Source organism: Spinacia oleracea, chromosome 6, assembly GCF_020520425.1.
Source record: "Spinacia oleracea cultivar Varoflay chromosome 6, BTI_SOV_V1, whole genome shotgun sequence".
Taxonomy (NCBI): Eukaryota; Viridiplantae; Streptophyta; class Magnoliopsida; order Caryophyllales; family Amaranthaceae; genus Spinacia; species Spinacia oleracea.
The window spans coordinates 40,458,147-40,471,036 of NC_079492.1; positions in this window are offsets into that span (position 1 = coordinate 40,458,147).

A 12,890-nucleotide genomic window follows, 5' to 3' on the forward strand; every position below is an offset into this window, starting at 1 on the left:
TCCTTCTTTACGGACTTTCAACTGAAGATCCTCGCCATAAAATACACCGTTGTTCCTTTCTTTCTTCTATTCTTCTTTAGCAGTACGTATAAATTCTTTGAAGCTTTTTGATAGTTCCTTGATTCAATTTTTGTAGGAACTTACATTTATGGTGTAAGTTCCCATGTGAATCTTGAAGGAACTACATAATTTTTGAGATAATTCTTTAAGGTATAGACAGCTTCATTTGCATTTCAACTTGGAAACTTGAAATGCTTGTAGGAACTTATGATCCCTTCTCTTTCTATTTTCACATATCTCTCCTTTTATTCCCCTCTTTTTTTTTCGATTTCTTTTGTCTCCTTTTTTTTTTTTTTTTTTTCATCTCCCTTTTTTTTTCAAAATGTACATTAACGCTCTATTAATCACCTTCCTCATTAGTTCCCCCTCAGTTGTTGCTGCATCGATTTAGTGACAAAGGAGGAATATTTTGTAGAGGGTTTTTGTATAGTGATGAATTTTTGAGAATTTTTTTTTTTTGAAGAGAAAAAATAAATCAACGTGTGGTATTGATTTGGATTTTGTGGTTTCTAATAGGTCGATATGGTAAGAGAATATTGGGAAACATTTTTGTGAGGAACAAAACTTAATTGGTGCATAAGTCTTTTAGGATATAGGTGAAAGAGATTTTAAGTGTTTTAGGTGTTTATGATAGATTGAAACATTTAAAAGATAAAATTTTATTTTATTGGGTGTAACTTAACAAAAGATGGAACATCCTTGAGGAAAATTGAGATCGGCAAGGAGTCCTTTCATTAAGCAAATACGAAAAATTGTAAAGGAAAAAGAATAAACGAAGATTGAATCAAAAGAAAAAATATAAAAAATTGCTTGTCGTACTAGTAATAGGAACACACAAAACAACATGGCTTATGACTCTTCTTTTTACCTTTTCATCAGTTAGCACAAGTAATTATGAACCAAAATACGAGAAATTAGGAGAGTCCTTCACAATGTACAATTCTGATCTATGTTCACACACAAGAATTGCGTGGGATTAATTTTACCAAAAGCTAAATACTTACAGTTTTGCCATATTTGGGGAACTTCAAGGAAAATATATCCAGCTTGAATATACTGAGTTCCAGTCACATTTTCTCGTGCTTCTGATCAAGAGTTATAGGATGGTAAAATGCGACTTTCGGAGATTTGATTGGAACCTCTCGCTTGGACCTATGGATATGGCAATATTTGGTCTATTAGCGGTTAAATATTGGACAATTTAACAATCATACCTCTGAAGCTTTGTGTATGGCTCACAATCATCCCTTAGGAACCTTCATCTAGTCTTGCTCGTGTTCCTGTGGGAGTGTGATGCGTCTCTGCATTCTTACGCTCATATTACTTTATGAGTTTAGTAAAGTACTTACACAAAGATTTGTTAGTTGTACCAAAGAATATATAATCAGTGATAAATACGTACAACAACCAAATTATAACATGCATTCATATGAAGGATTTTTAAAGAAAATTCATGATGCATGAAGAATAGTTCTTTGGAAAAATAAGCTATAATGCGTTTTCCTTTTACAGCACAAAATATAAGTGTGACACATTTACTTTAAGCATACATAAGTGCCTTATTTAAATATGTGTATGCGTTCCAAATCAACAAAACTCTTGTTAAAGACTATGTTATGCTCATGTCATGCTTCACTAAGTCTTGATCCTCCAAACAGTCCATGAGTAGATGAAATCATAAAGAAAGCATATTCACATAATGCATTGCAAAACTTGTACACTTGTATTAATAAGTTAACAATATAACGCATTAAAACATGCTATGATATGAATAAGAAAAATTTACCTTATATAAATTTTCACCATGTATATGATTTCTTTGAAGTGCTGGACTGATTTTGATGACTTTATGTTCGAGTTCCTAGAGTGCTAGTTCCACCATCTTGATGCCCTCACATCTTATTGAAACATTCATGTGTAATCGAATATTGTCAATCATTCTTCAGAAGTTCCTTGACGTGCTTTTGTCATTTGATCATCTCAATTATCACTCTCTATTTAATTTTTATAGAAATTAAGAGAGTGGTTGTTGTGTTCTTTCATCATGTTCATATAAACACTTATGATAATGAAACCTTATAAAACAATTCGTTAGGTTCAACATTTATGTATATATATCACTAATAAATCAGTTTCTCTTGAAAACAAAATATGTTAATTTTAAAATCAGTTTTCAAGAAGGGACTTGACATTGTTCTTTATAAGAAAAAAAGAAGTCATCTTCTGTTTGGAACAACCTACGTTCCATATGTGCAACAACATAGGATTATATATAATTACCTTATAAACAAGCTACTGGAGAAAGAGTCTCCTAAAAATCAATACCTTTTTGGCTGGTTGTTCCTTTCAAGAACCAACCTTCTATGAGTTCCTTTGTCGATGTCATTGATAAATTGATTGAATGAATGTTGTAGTGCACACAGGAACTCGATAAATGAATCTGGCAATTTCTCTACTACTAGAGCAGCCGTGGAACTTGTTGCATGATATTGATTGATCGAGTTGATCTTCAGCTTCATGAACTGGAACTTGAACCTTAGTTTGAAGTTCCTCGACATGAGCTTATGTAGCTGGCTACTGTTGCTTTTAATAGTGACATATTTTATCATTAGAAACTCGATTAGTTCTACAGGAACTTGCGAGTTCAATATTGAAATAAACTTTAACCTGTTGCTGGGAATAGACATGTTAGTTTCAATCACAAGTAATATATTCACTTATTTCAACGCACATTTTTATATTTGTTGTAAACTCTGGATCATCTTCAATAACCCCTAGAAATATCAAATTATTGTTAGGAACCAAATTGTGATCCACAAAGTATGTGTTCCCTCTTTGATTCCCTTCAACTATGACATTTATTACTGATGATGTAATTTATTTTTAAAATTACCAGAGAAAACATAATTTTGGAAACTCTAAACAAATGTGCATTAATTACTCGACAATAAAAATTCACAATGGAACAGGAACTTGACTTACCAACTTTTCATTTGGAACCAATCTTACCTTAACTGTCAAAAGTTATAAGTTTCCACTGTAGGTAGCAACCAAACGATAATGGTGAATTTTCTTTCATAGAACAATCATTGTCGAGATATAACGAGTTGTTCCCCCTTAGTTGTAGCCACCTCATTTTTCATGTTACAAGTAAGCTAGAACATGTTCCTATGGTCTTCATGACCATTCTCCATCTTGAGTTATTTTAATATGAGTAATCTGGGAAAAAATAACACTCAAGTGTAGTACTTTTGTGCAAAGTTATGATTAGCAGGTTAGTCTAAAATAAATATATATATACTCAAACATAATAACAAAATATGATGTTCCTGAAAAAGTTACTTCACGAAAGAAACATGAAACATATATTTTGTTCCATGGAACTTAAGTTAACAAGAACCAAGAACTTGTACATGAAAAACTTTGACACCAAAAATTTGCTATCAAATAGTTTATGCACAATTTATCAAGTTACTGTAACCTTGAGTTCGCTGATTGTTTCACCAGAACTTAGGAAGAGTTCCTTTGATCAATCAAACTTATATTATGCATTTTATACATATTAAATTCCAAAACAAAACCTATAACACAAATAAGGTTAGTTTGCACAATAATTTAAGAGAAACAGGTTTATAAAAAAAAATTCAACATTAATTAACACAAGTAAAATGAGGGAACAACCTTACTAGCATTTCACATGATTGAGTTCCTTTGAGATGTTCAAAGTGACTTCCCATTATATAGTGCATGTGAGTTGATTCGTTGATATGACCCATCATATTTGGAAGGAACTTACATGCTGGTGGAACTGGAACTAGTTTACATCTGAAGTTCCAAGTTCCGAGCCTGAGTTCCTCTTCACTATTCCAACGAATCTAATGGATTTCCAACTCATTTTTCCTTGGTGTAATTCTGATGTTGTTCCTTTACTTCATACACACACTCAATCATGAGTTATAAACCTGTAAAAATCATTTCTCTTCTACTACGTTCCATAATCATGCATTAGTAGTAAATATATGTAAGTAGCATAATTTAGAAGATTAAAGTATACAAAAATTGTATACTAACAGACCTGTAAACAATTCATGGTCTTGGGAACCTGACATAATTTCAGTTCCTTTCTTTTTAGCAGTAGCATCTTAGAAAATGATTATTTTAAACTGCTAGATCTAAGATTTAACATGCATACATATAATAAATATTCAATATACTCATAATACATGAAAAATCCGTTATTTGGACAATAAAATGATATAACATTAAATTATGCAGCCCAAAGAATAAAGTTTCCTTTGCAGGGAAACCAAGTTCCAAGAGTGGCTATATGCATTGTTCCTTTGTCTTGTTCCTTGAACCATTCAAATAATGCATGAATGCAAAATCAGTTTTAGAATCTGAAATTTGTCTCACAAAAACATATTTGAGACAATCCAAAATCGATTAAACAAAATTTAAAATATATTTGAACAATTTTCATAAAACGTTGTTAGGAACTTGATTTAAATAAATAGCGTATGCATATAAAGATCTCAAAAATTAGATGTTTACCTTAACTGTATCATTAAGGATCTTTTCGTTGCAGCCTTTATCTGTTCCTTGGAATGGTGCTGAAATGAGTTCCTTTATTCGAAAGTTTCTCTTCGGATTTTGATCCTTGTTCGGATGTGGGGAGCTGATGTAATGTATTTTTATAATGTCGCACCTTCGTGAGTTCCTAAGTATAACTCGTGGGTCAACAATGATCCAGCGAGTTCCTCAATGTAGAACTTAAATTAACAGGAACTCTGACATATTAATGTGCACCTTTGTTTGTTCCTGTACCAATTTCTTTGTCGAGGGAACCCAACAGATTTGGGTCCCTTCTTGTTAGTAGTAACTGTTAAGAAATTAATCAACACAACAACTACTACCAAGATACAATATGCCTTCATATAAATGATATTCAATATATTCATGAAGCATATAAAATAATAGTTTTTAGGCAGAGAAAAAATAAGTAGGATATTTTGTTGCCTAAAAATTAAAAACTCCGAGTTCCACAGATATGCATTTTCAAAATACGTTTCCTTGAAATAAATTTAATGTACTGAAGTTTGAAAAAATAAATTGAAAAATCATTTATTAAATATAGATTTTAGATTTTTCAAATTCAATTTTAAATCAAAACAAAACAGAAGTTCCATTAGAAACAATGCAAGGAACACGCAATAAATTAATGTATGCACACAAAGAAGGTCTAAAGGAATAGATATTTACCTTAGAAGATCGCTAGTTATACCTTGACTGACTTTTATTCAACAATAAAAGTCAGATCTGCCTTGTTCCTTTGAATGGGTAGGATCGAGTTCCTTTCATCAAGTTTCTTGTAATTGTTCCTCCTTCCAGGAACTTAACTCAGCAGGGTTTCCTGCTTATCAGCGAGTTCCGGCTCTGATACCAATTGTTATTTGGATGGAACACTACAAGAGGGGGGGTGAATTGTAATATGGAACTTGCTAGCCAATTTTTGCGGAATTATAAAGAACATAAGCAAGTAGAGAAACAATGTAAGAGAGATTTTACGAGGAAACTTTCCAGGGCCCAACTGGAAAGAAAACCTCGACCCACTAGGGATTTCAACTCAAACTCTTTTCACTATAGGGCAACAACTCAGTTACAATCCTATAAGAAACTTGGCCATTACTTGAGTTCCTCTACGAACTCAAGTTCCCAATAGTTGTTCCCTCAAACAACTACGCTCTCACTGACTTCCCTAGAAGTCTCTCTTGACTCTTAGACTTCACTCAAAGCCTCTCTGCTTCTCTCTCATAGACTTCACTCAAAGCCTACCCAAATACATATCAGGAACTCACTCACGTTCCTGCCCCATACACATCAGGAACTCACTCAAGTTCCAGCCCAAAACTTGATACAAGAATTCACTCAAACCCTTGACCAATTTCCCATTACAAGAGTTCGCTCAACCCTTGACCAACTCTCAAAATATTGATGATTGATAATTGATTAGTATCCCTCTAGTATGTAGCACATGAAAGAACAATGGGGAACTTAGAACTTCGAGGAACTTGGAACTAATGGACTGACTCAAGAACGTGGAAACCAAAACATATTTTTATTAAAACGTTTTTCCTCTTAAACCAGACCTACTGGAAAGACTGTGAGAGTCAGACCGTTTGGAATGAATGCTAAGATCTTCTTTTATAGTGTTGAAACTCCTAACCACTTCCCCCTTAATCTCCTCAACTGACGACCATGTTGCCATGATTTTAGGCATGTTCCCATGACCTATTCAGTTGCTGAAAACGTGGGAGTCAAAGCTGGAAGTGCCTGAATTTTCTCAACAGAATTTCCTTTTGAAAGAACAGAAAATAGGAAAACGTGATTAAATAAAATCCTTGGGGAAAAAGAAATGTTTTGTAAAATAGGATCCAAGGTGTATTTTCCAAAACATAACTATTTCATTTTATTTCTTCACAGTAAAATTCTATTTCTATTTTATAAAATCTTTCTTTATAAAATATTATATTTTATAAAATCTTTCTTTAGAAAATATTCTGTTTTCTAAAATCTTTCTTTAGAAAATATTAATCTTATATTAGAGAGACTTTATTTTACTATTTTAAGATCATATTCAAAGTTCCTTTTAGTACCTTGTTCCATAATCTTTCAAGCTACTACATACTTACATGAATCCTAGAAAATAAACTCTTATTTCCTGTCTTCATGTTCCATGCTGCTCCGCATGTTGGTTGTTCCACCTCTGGAACTTCTCGAACCATGTTCCCATCAGGAACTTATTTATGCCTGCTTGATCAGTTTCTCTGATTGTCCAAGTCTACATGCTTTGGCCTTCTCTTGTTCCTGCTCTGGAACTCCTGGTTTTCTTAGCATAGAAACTTAAACATTTATTAGTTAAGTTTGCCTGTCATCATCAAAACCATGTGGGTTAACAACTTGGAATATCGAGGAAGAAGGTTTTGATCTATTGGAACTTGGACCATTTTAGGGGAATTTCAACCCACTAGAATTTGAAAGGGAATTGGATTTTGTATTATTTCAAGGGAATTTCAACCCGTCAATATTTTAGGGGGATTTCAACCCATTGGATTTTGGAATATTTCAAGGGAATTTAAACCCGTAGTAGAATTTGGAATATTTTACGGGGAGTTTCAACCCGTCAATATTTTAGGGGAATTTCAACCCATTGACAGGACTTGGAATATTTTAGGGGGATTTCAACCCATTGGATCTCGAAGTATTTTAGCGGGATTTCAACCCGTTAGAATTTGAAAATTGGACTTGTATTATTTCAGGGGATTTTCAACCCATTGGAATTTGAAAAATTGACTTGTATTATATCGCGGGATTTTCAACCCGTTGGAATTTGAAAATCGGACTTGTATTATTTCAGGGGATTTTCAACCCGTTGGAATTTGAAAATTGGACTTGTATTATTTCAGGGGATTTTCAACCCGTTAGAATTTGAAAATTGGACTTGTATTATTTCAGGGGATTTTCAACCCGTTGGAATTTGAGTATTTTAGGGGGATTTCAACCCATGATAGATAGAATGTAGAACTTGAATTTGTACTATTTCAAGGGATTTTCAATCCATTGGAAGTATTTTCGAATTTCGTATTTGGGAGTAATGGAAGGCAAGGATTTTTTGTAGCTTGAAGATGAATTTGAAATTTGAATTTGTCTCGGAATTTGAACTCAGAGATGGAAAGGATGTATTTTTGTATAGGGTACGAGGCTTTGAATTTTGAAAATCCCGGCATTACGCCGCCATGGATTTGAGACATTGGATTTGGAATTTTGAAAGCCTGGCATCATGTCGCCATGGACTTGGATTTTTGAAGTGTTTGGTAATAGAAGTTTGAATTTGAAATTGAATGAGGAAAATTTCGGCATTACGCCATCATGGATTTGGAATTTTGTAGCTTTTGGGTATAGGACTTGAAATTTGAAAGATTGAATTTAGAATTTCGAACTTGAGATTTGGAATATGGAATGGAAAAGTCGGCATTACGACGACATTAGTTTGGACATTTGTACTTGAGGTTTTGAGATTGAAGTTGGCAACTTGAATTTGAGGTTTGAAAGATGGAATTGAAGATTTGAATGCTTGAAATTGAATTTTTGAACTTGTAAATCGAATGCTTGAACTAGAAAATCCGGCATTATGACGCCGTTGGATGGAATTTTGAATTTGGAACTCGAAATTTGGACTAGAATATCTGGCATTATGACGCCGTTGGATTGAATTTGAATTTGGCATTTGTGCGTGAGGCGTGTTTAAGGGTTTTGAATCAAATGGAGTGGCACTCCTAAAATACCTTAAATCGGCGATTTTTAGATGCATGAGGTTTGAATTATGCTGCTAGGGGTTTGGTTTCCTAGTTGGAAGCTAATGGTTTTGGCAAAGCTAGAACTCGAGGTTAGCCATTCACGTGTGCAAAGACGCCCACACAATGCACAAATAGCATGTTGTCACACTAACATGAATATGAATGCGACATGCAAAGTTCTCAACCAAAGGTCGGTCTAAGTTTTGTATGATGCAAGTGGTCGGCTTTGGGTGTCAAAAGGTACTCGACTAAGAGGCGGATCCGGCGACAACTTGCACATCCACCTAAGGGACGTGTGTGTCTACAGATGACCTCTATACTTGACATCGGGAATGTCAAGCAAATGCCAAGTTTCGGTAGGCGCAGAAATTGTCACACACTTTGGTCGAAAATCATATGGAGAATCACCATTTCGTTTCCCCCGGGGCTAGCCCAAATGTAGAACACATCCGTATTGGGCAAGGTAGAAATTCGTTTTGCACAAATATGGTTTTCGAAATATGCATGAAATTCCTAGAAATTTAAAATTGAAAATCGCATTCGAATATTGTATTTGAAAAGCTCGTTTTTCGACATTCGTTCTCAAGGTTTGGGAGCGTCCTTCAAAATTCAAAAAACAGACTGACTCCCAATTGGAAACTTTTGCAAAATGGGCAACGAGCCATTGTGAGCCACTGTGCTGAATGCAGGTTGTGGCGTTTAGCGCGGGGACCTGCGCCTGGCGCCAGTGCTGGCGTCCAGAACTTAAGCAGATCAGTGGCACAACATTTTCGAAAATACCCTATTTTAGACTATGTGGGTTTGAATTTAGAACAAATAGAATTTCTACTTTGTATCATGGTCACTTTTCTTTAAAGTTAATTTAAGGGAGCCTAAGATCGGTTTGTCCAAGAAATTATCTCTATTAAGCGTGATGTAACCTTGTATTTTGTATTTAGCATGTGAGGTGATGAAAGTAATAAACAAGTAGAGCAACATTACAATGGAAAATGAGTGCAAAATTAGTAAAGTACAAGACCACCTAGAAATGGACTAGGTGGTGAAACCACATTGCCTAGAAGGACTAGGCAAGTAAAGTTGCGTAATTGGAAGTGCGGAATTGAAATTGCATAAGGCGTTATTAAAATTGCATAATTGAAAGTGCGTAATTGAAAGGCATTATTGAAATTGCAATATTGAAGTGCGATATTGAACTTGAACATTAGCACATGAGATCCGAACGCCAAACGACTCCTTAAGAATAAGTGCGTCCTACACGGATTCAAAGCAAAAAATCTCTACTTTAGGTCAAGTTGCTCGACCTAAAGTGTCTTGGATTTTGAATATAGAAATATTGAACTTGAAATGTTGAACTTGAAATGTTTGAACTTGAAATGTTGAACTTGTATATTGAAAAATGGAGTCTTGAATCTCAAAGATTGGACCTTTTAATATTGAAAAGGCTTCATCTTTAATTACTCCATATTTTGAAATGATCCTAGTTTAGGAAAGTGATTACAAACAACCCTAAACATCATTAAATCTTGAAATTTTGAAACTTGAACTTGTATATTGAAAAATAGAGTCTTGAATCTCAAAGCTTGAACCTTTAAACATTAGAAAGGCCTTACCTTTGATTACTCCATATTTTGAAGATGATTCTAGTTTAAGGAAGTGATTACAAACAACCTTAAACATCATTGAATCTTGAAATTTTGAAACTTGAATCACATAAAGTGAGGATTTTGCAAAAGTTTATGATTGTTGTAAGTGACACTTTTAATAATAAAAGTGTCAACTTTACTAATCATTTTGAAATAGAAATCATGAAAACATTGTAGATTAGGTTGGGATTCGGAAAGACCTAGTTAGGTTTAGGCTAGAATTCCTTTTAGAGCTCCCAATTGCTTAGAACTTTGAAATTGTATGAGATTTTTGGAGTGTTTTTGTATTTTGATTTGAGTGACAATTTTTGTATTACGACGTTGTGTTTTCAATTTGCCCTCCCTAAATTCTCAGAATTAGGGGGTTTAAATAGGAAAATTTGTAGCTAAACGTCAGCTGACGCCAGCGTCCAGCGCCAAGCTTTGCTGACGTGGCGCAGAAGCTGCCAAACAAGGACGAATATGTCGTCCTTGTATTTTGGCTTGTAATGGAGTACCTTTGTACGAATTGTACGAAGTTTCTACGTAGTGTTTTCTTGATGATTAAGGCTTGGTTTGCGTCTAAAAACAAGCCGTTTCGGGTTTTTGAATTCGGTTTTATGAGACGAGGCCCGGCTTGCTCGGTTTTGTGGGTCGGCGCCCGAATTTGGATTGCTTAGTGTCATTTTGACTGGAAAAGGCCTTGTAAAACCAATGGGATAGTCCATTGGGTAAGATTCTACTTGGATTTTGGAATTGATATTTGGAATTTGTATTTTGTACCGAGTTCCGGAATGGGAACGGTCTCGGGGATTGGACTTTGGCTCTTGAATTTTGGGATGTGTTCTTAGCAATTGGTACTTCCGCACGGAGTTGTTCCAACCACCTAACAAGGATAATGGTATCGTCATCATCCCAATGGGGAGACACGATTTAGGTGTCTACACCATTTTAAACTTTTGACATTCAAGTTCACTTGATAGACATTTCTTAGTCACAGGACTGGTCCTGACAGTCTATCTTGAATATATTGTCAAATTGAAATGACGTACTCATCATTTAATACTAAACCAAGATTAAATGGAACATGAAAATATTTTTCATATATGATAAATGTTCAACCCCAATGTTTTACAACCATGGGCCTCGAACCCATGTTTAAAATAATTAATGGAATTCAAAACTATGTTTGACCCAGTGCCACAATGCGAGTGTTGTATTTCACTTGTAGCATAGGTTTAGTTATCATGCTTTTCCAATCTTAATATCCTTTTCATCGAATGCCTTTCGAGATAGGATGATTAGATCTTTTGAGTATGTTTATTTTGTGATCTAGTCTTTCTTTCTTCAAGAGTGGTTCTACGCATTTTTCAATGAAGAACCATCAAGCCAGCAGACATGTGATCTACCCCAGTTCAGTGAAGAACTTTTTAACATAAACAACTCTATTTCATTGCTTCTTAGGCAATAATTACTTTTACTTCAACTGTATAGGTTGCTAGTGATGCTTTGTATGGATTTTCTTATCCAAGCAGTTCACTGATATATGGAAGACTTTCCAACTGTATCTTAGAACATAGAAATTAATATTTAATTTCCCACGCAACAACTCATGGTCTTCAATCCATGTTGCCATTTCAAACCATGATGCATATAGCTCGTTCTTGCCAAGGGTTAACTCCAAAGGGATATTTCTTGATCCTTTGCCAGTGTTTATGCGTGTAGCATCAATATATATTTAGCATATATTCATTTCCTTGAATCAAGAACTATTCCTATGTACCTTTTCAAGTACCATAAGTTTTCTTGATCTCAATCTACTTGATCTTTACTTAGACAAATAGAGATTGGTATATGTTCGTTATGCCTAAAGCCATATGATTCATTTTTGGCGATCCTTATATTATATCATACATGATAAATTCTTTTGCAGAATAATTCTCAATTGAATTCTATTCATGTAACTTTAGATCATCTAGTTTCAGTAGATACTAAATCCAGCTAAATTATTTGACATGTAATATAGGTGAAGAATCTCATTTAGATCCTTTGATGTTTAACTTAGTAAATGCTTATACATAGTTCATACATACTTTACTTAGATTTATTCATATGGGTCGAATATCTCCAATGGAATCTTTCGTGTTTGATTTAGTAAATGCCATTACTTAATTTAAAACAATATTAATTATATGATCTTTGTAAATAGATCTTAATACCCAATATATACTAAGTTTCGCCTTGGTCCATCATTGATGAATAACTTCAAAGCTAAGTTATTAGCATGTGAATGTTATTTCACAACAGAGAGATATGTGTGAGATATACATACGACCAATTAAGTTTTAAGTACTCCCACTAAACTTCTTATATATTTATAAGAATCTTGTACTACTACAATACTTATTAGCTTCACTAACATACAGTTCCAATTCCCAATTGCTTGCTTAAATCCACACCCGAATTTCATAACCTAGCATTCATTTTAAGCATTATTTGGATTCACAAATCCTATGACATACCATGTACCTAGTTTCTTCCAACATTTGATTGAGGAATACGTTTTGTCATCCAATTTCCATACGTACCAATATGCAATCATTGCTTGATTTATAGACGGGAGCATTACGATTTTGCATGAGGTTTCAACACAATCCACAACATGAATTTGCTTTATACCTTTAGAAATTAATCTAGCTTTGGGTGAAGACACACTTCCATGTTTGATAGTTTTCATCCTTAAAACCAATTTGCAACCGGTACGTGTTAATCTATTCTTGCAAATCAACAAAATTTCAATTTTGTCATCAAAACATTGATTCTGTTTTATGGCCTTTAACTATCCAAAACATTT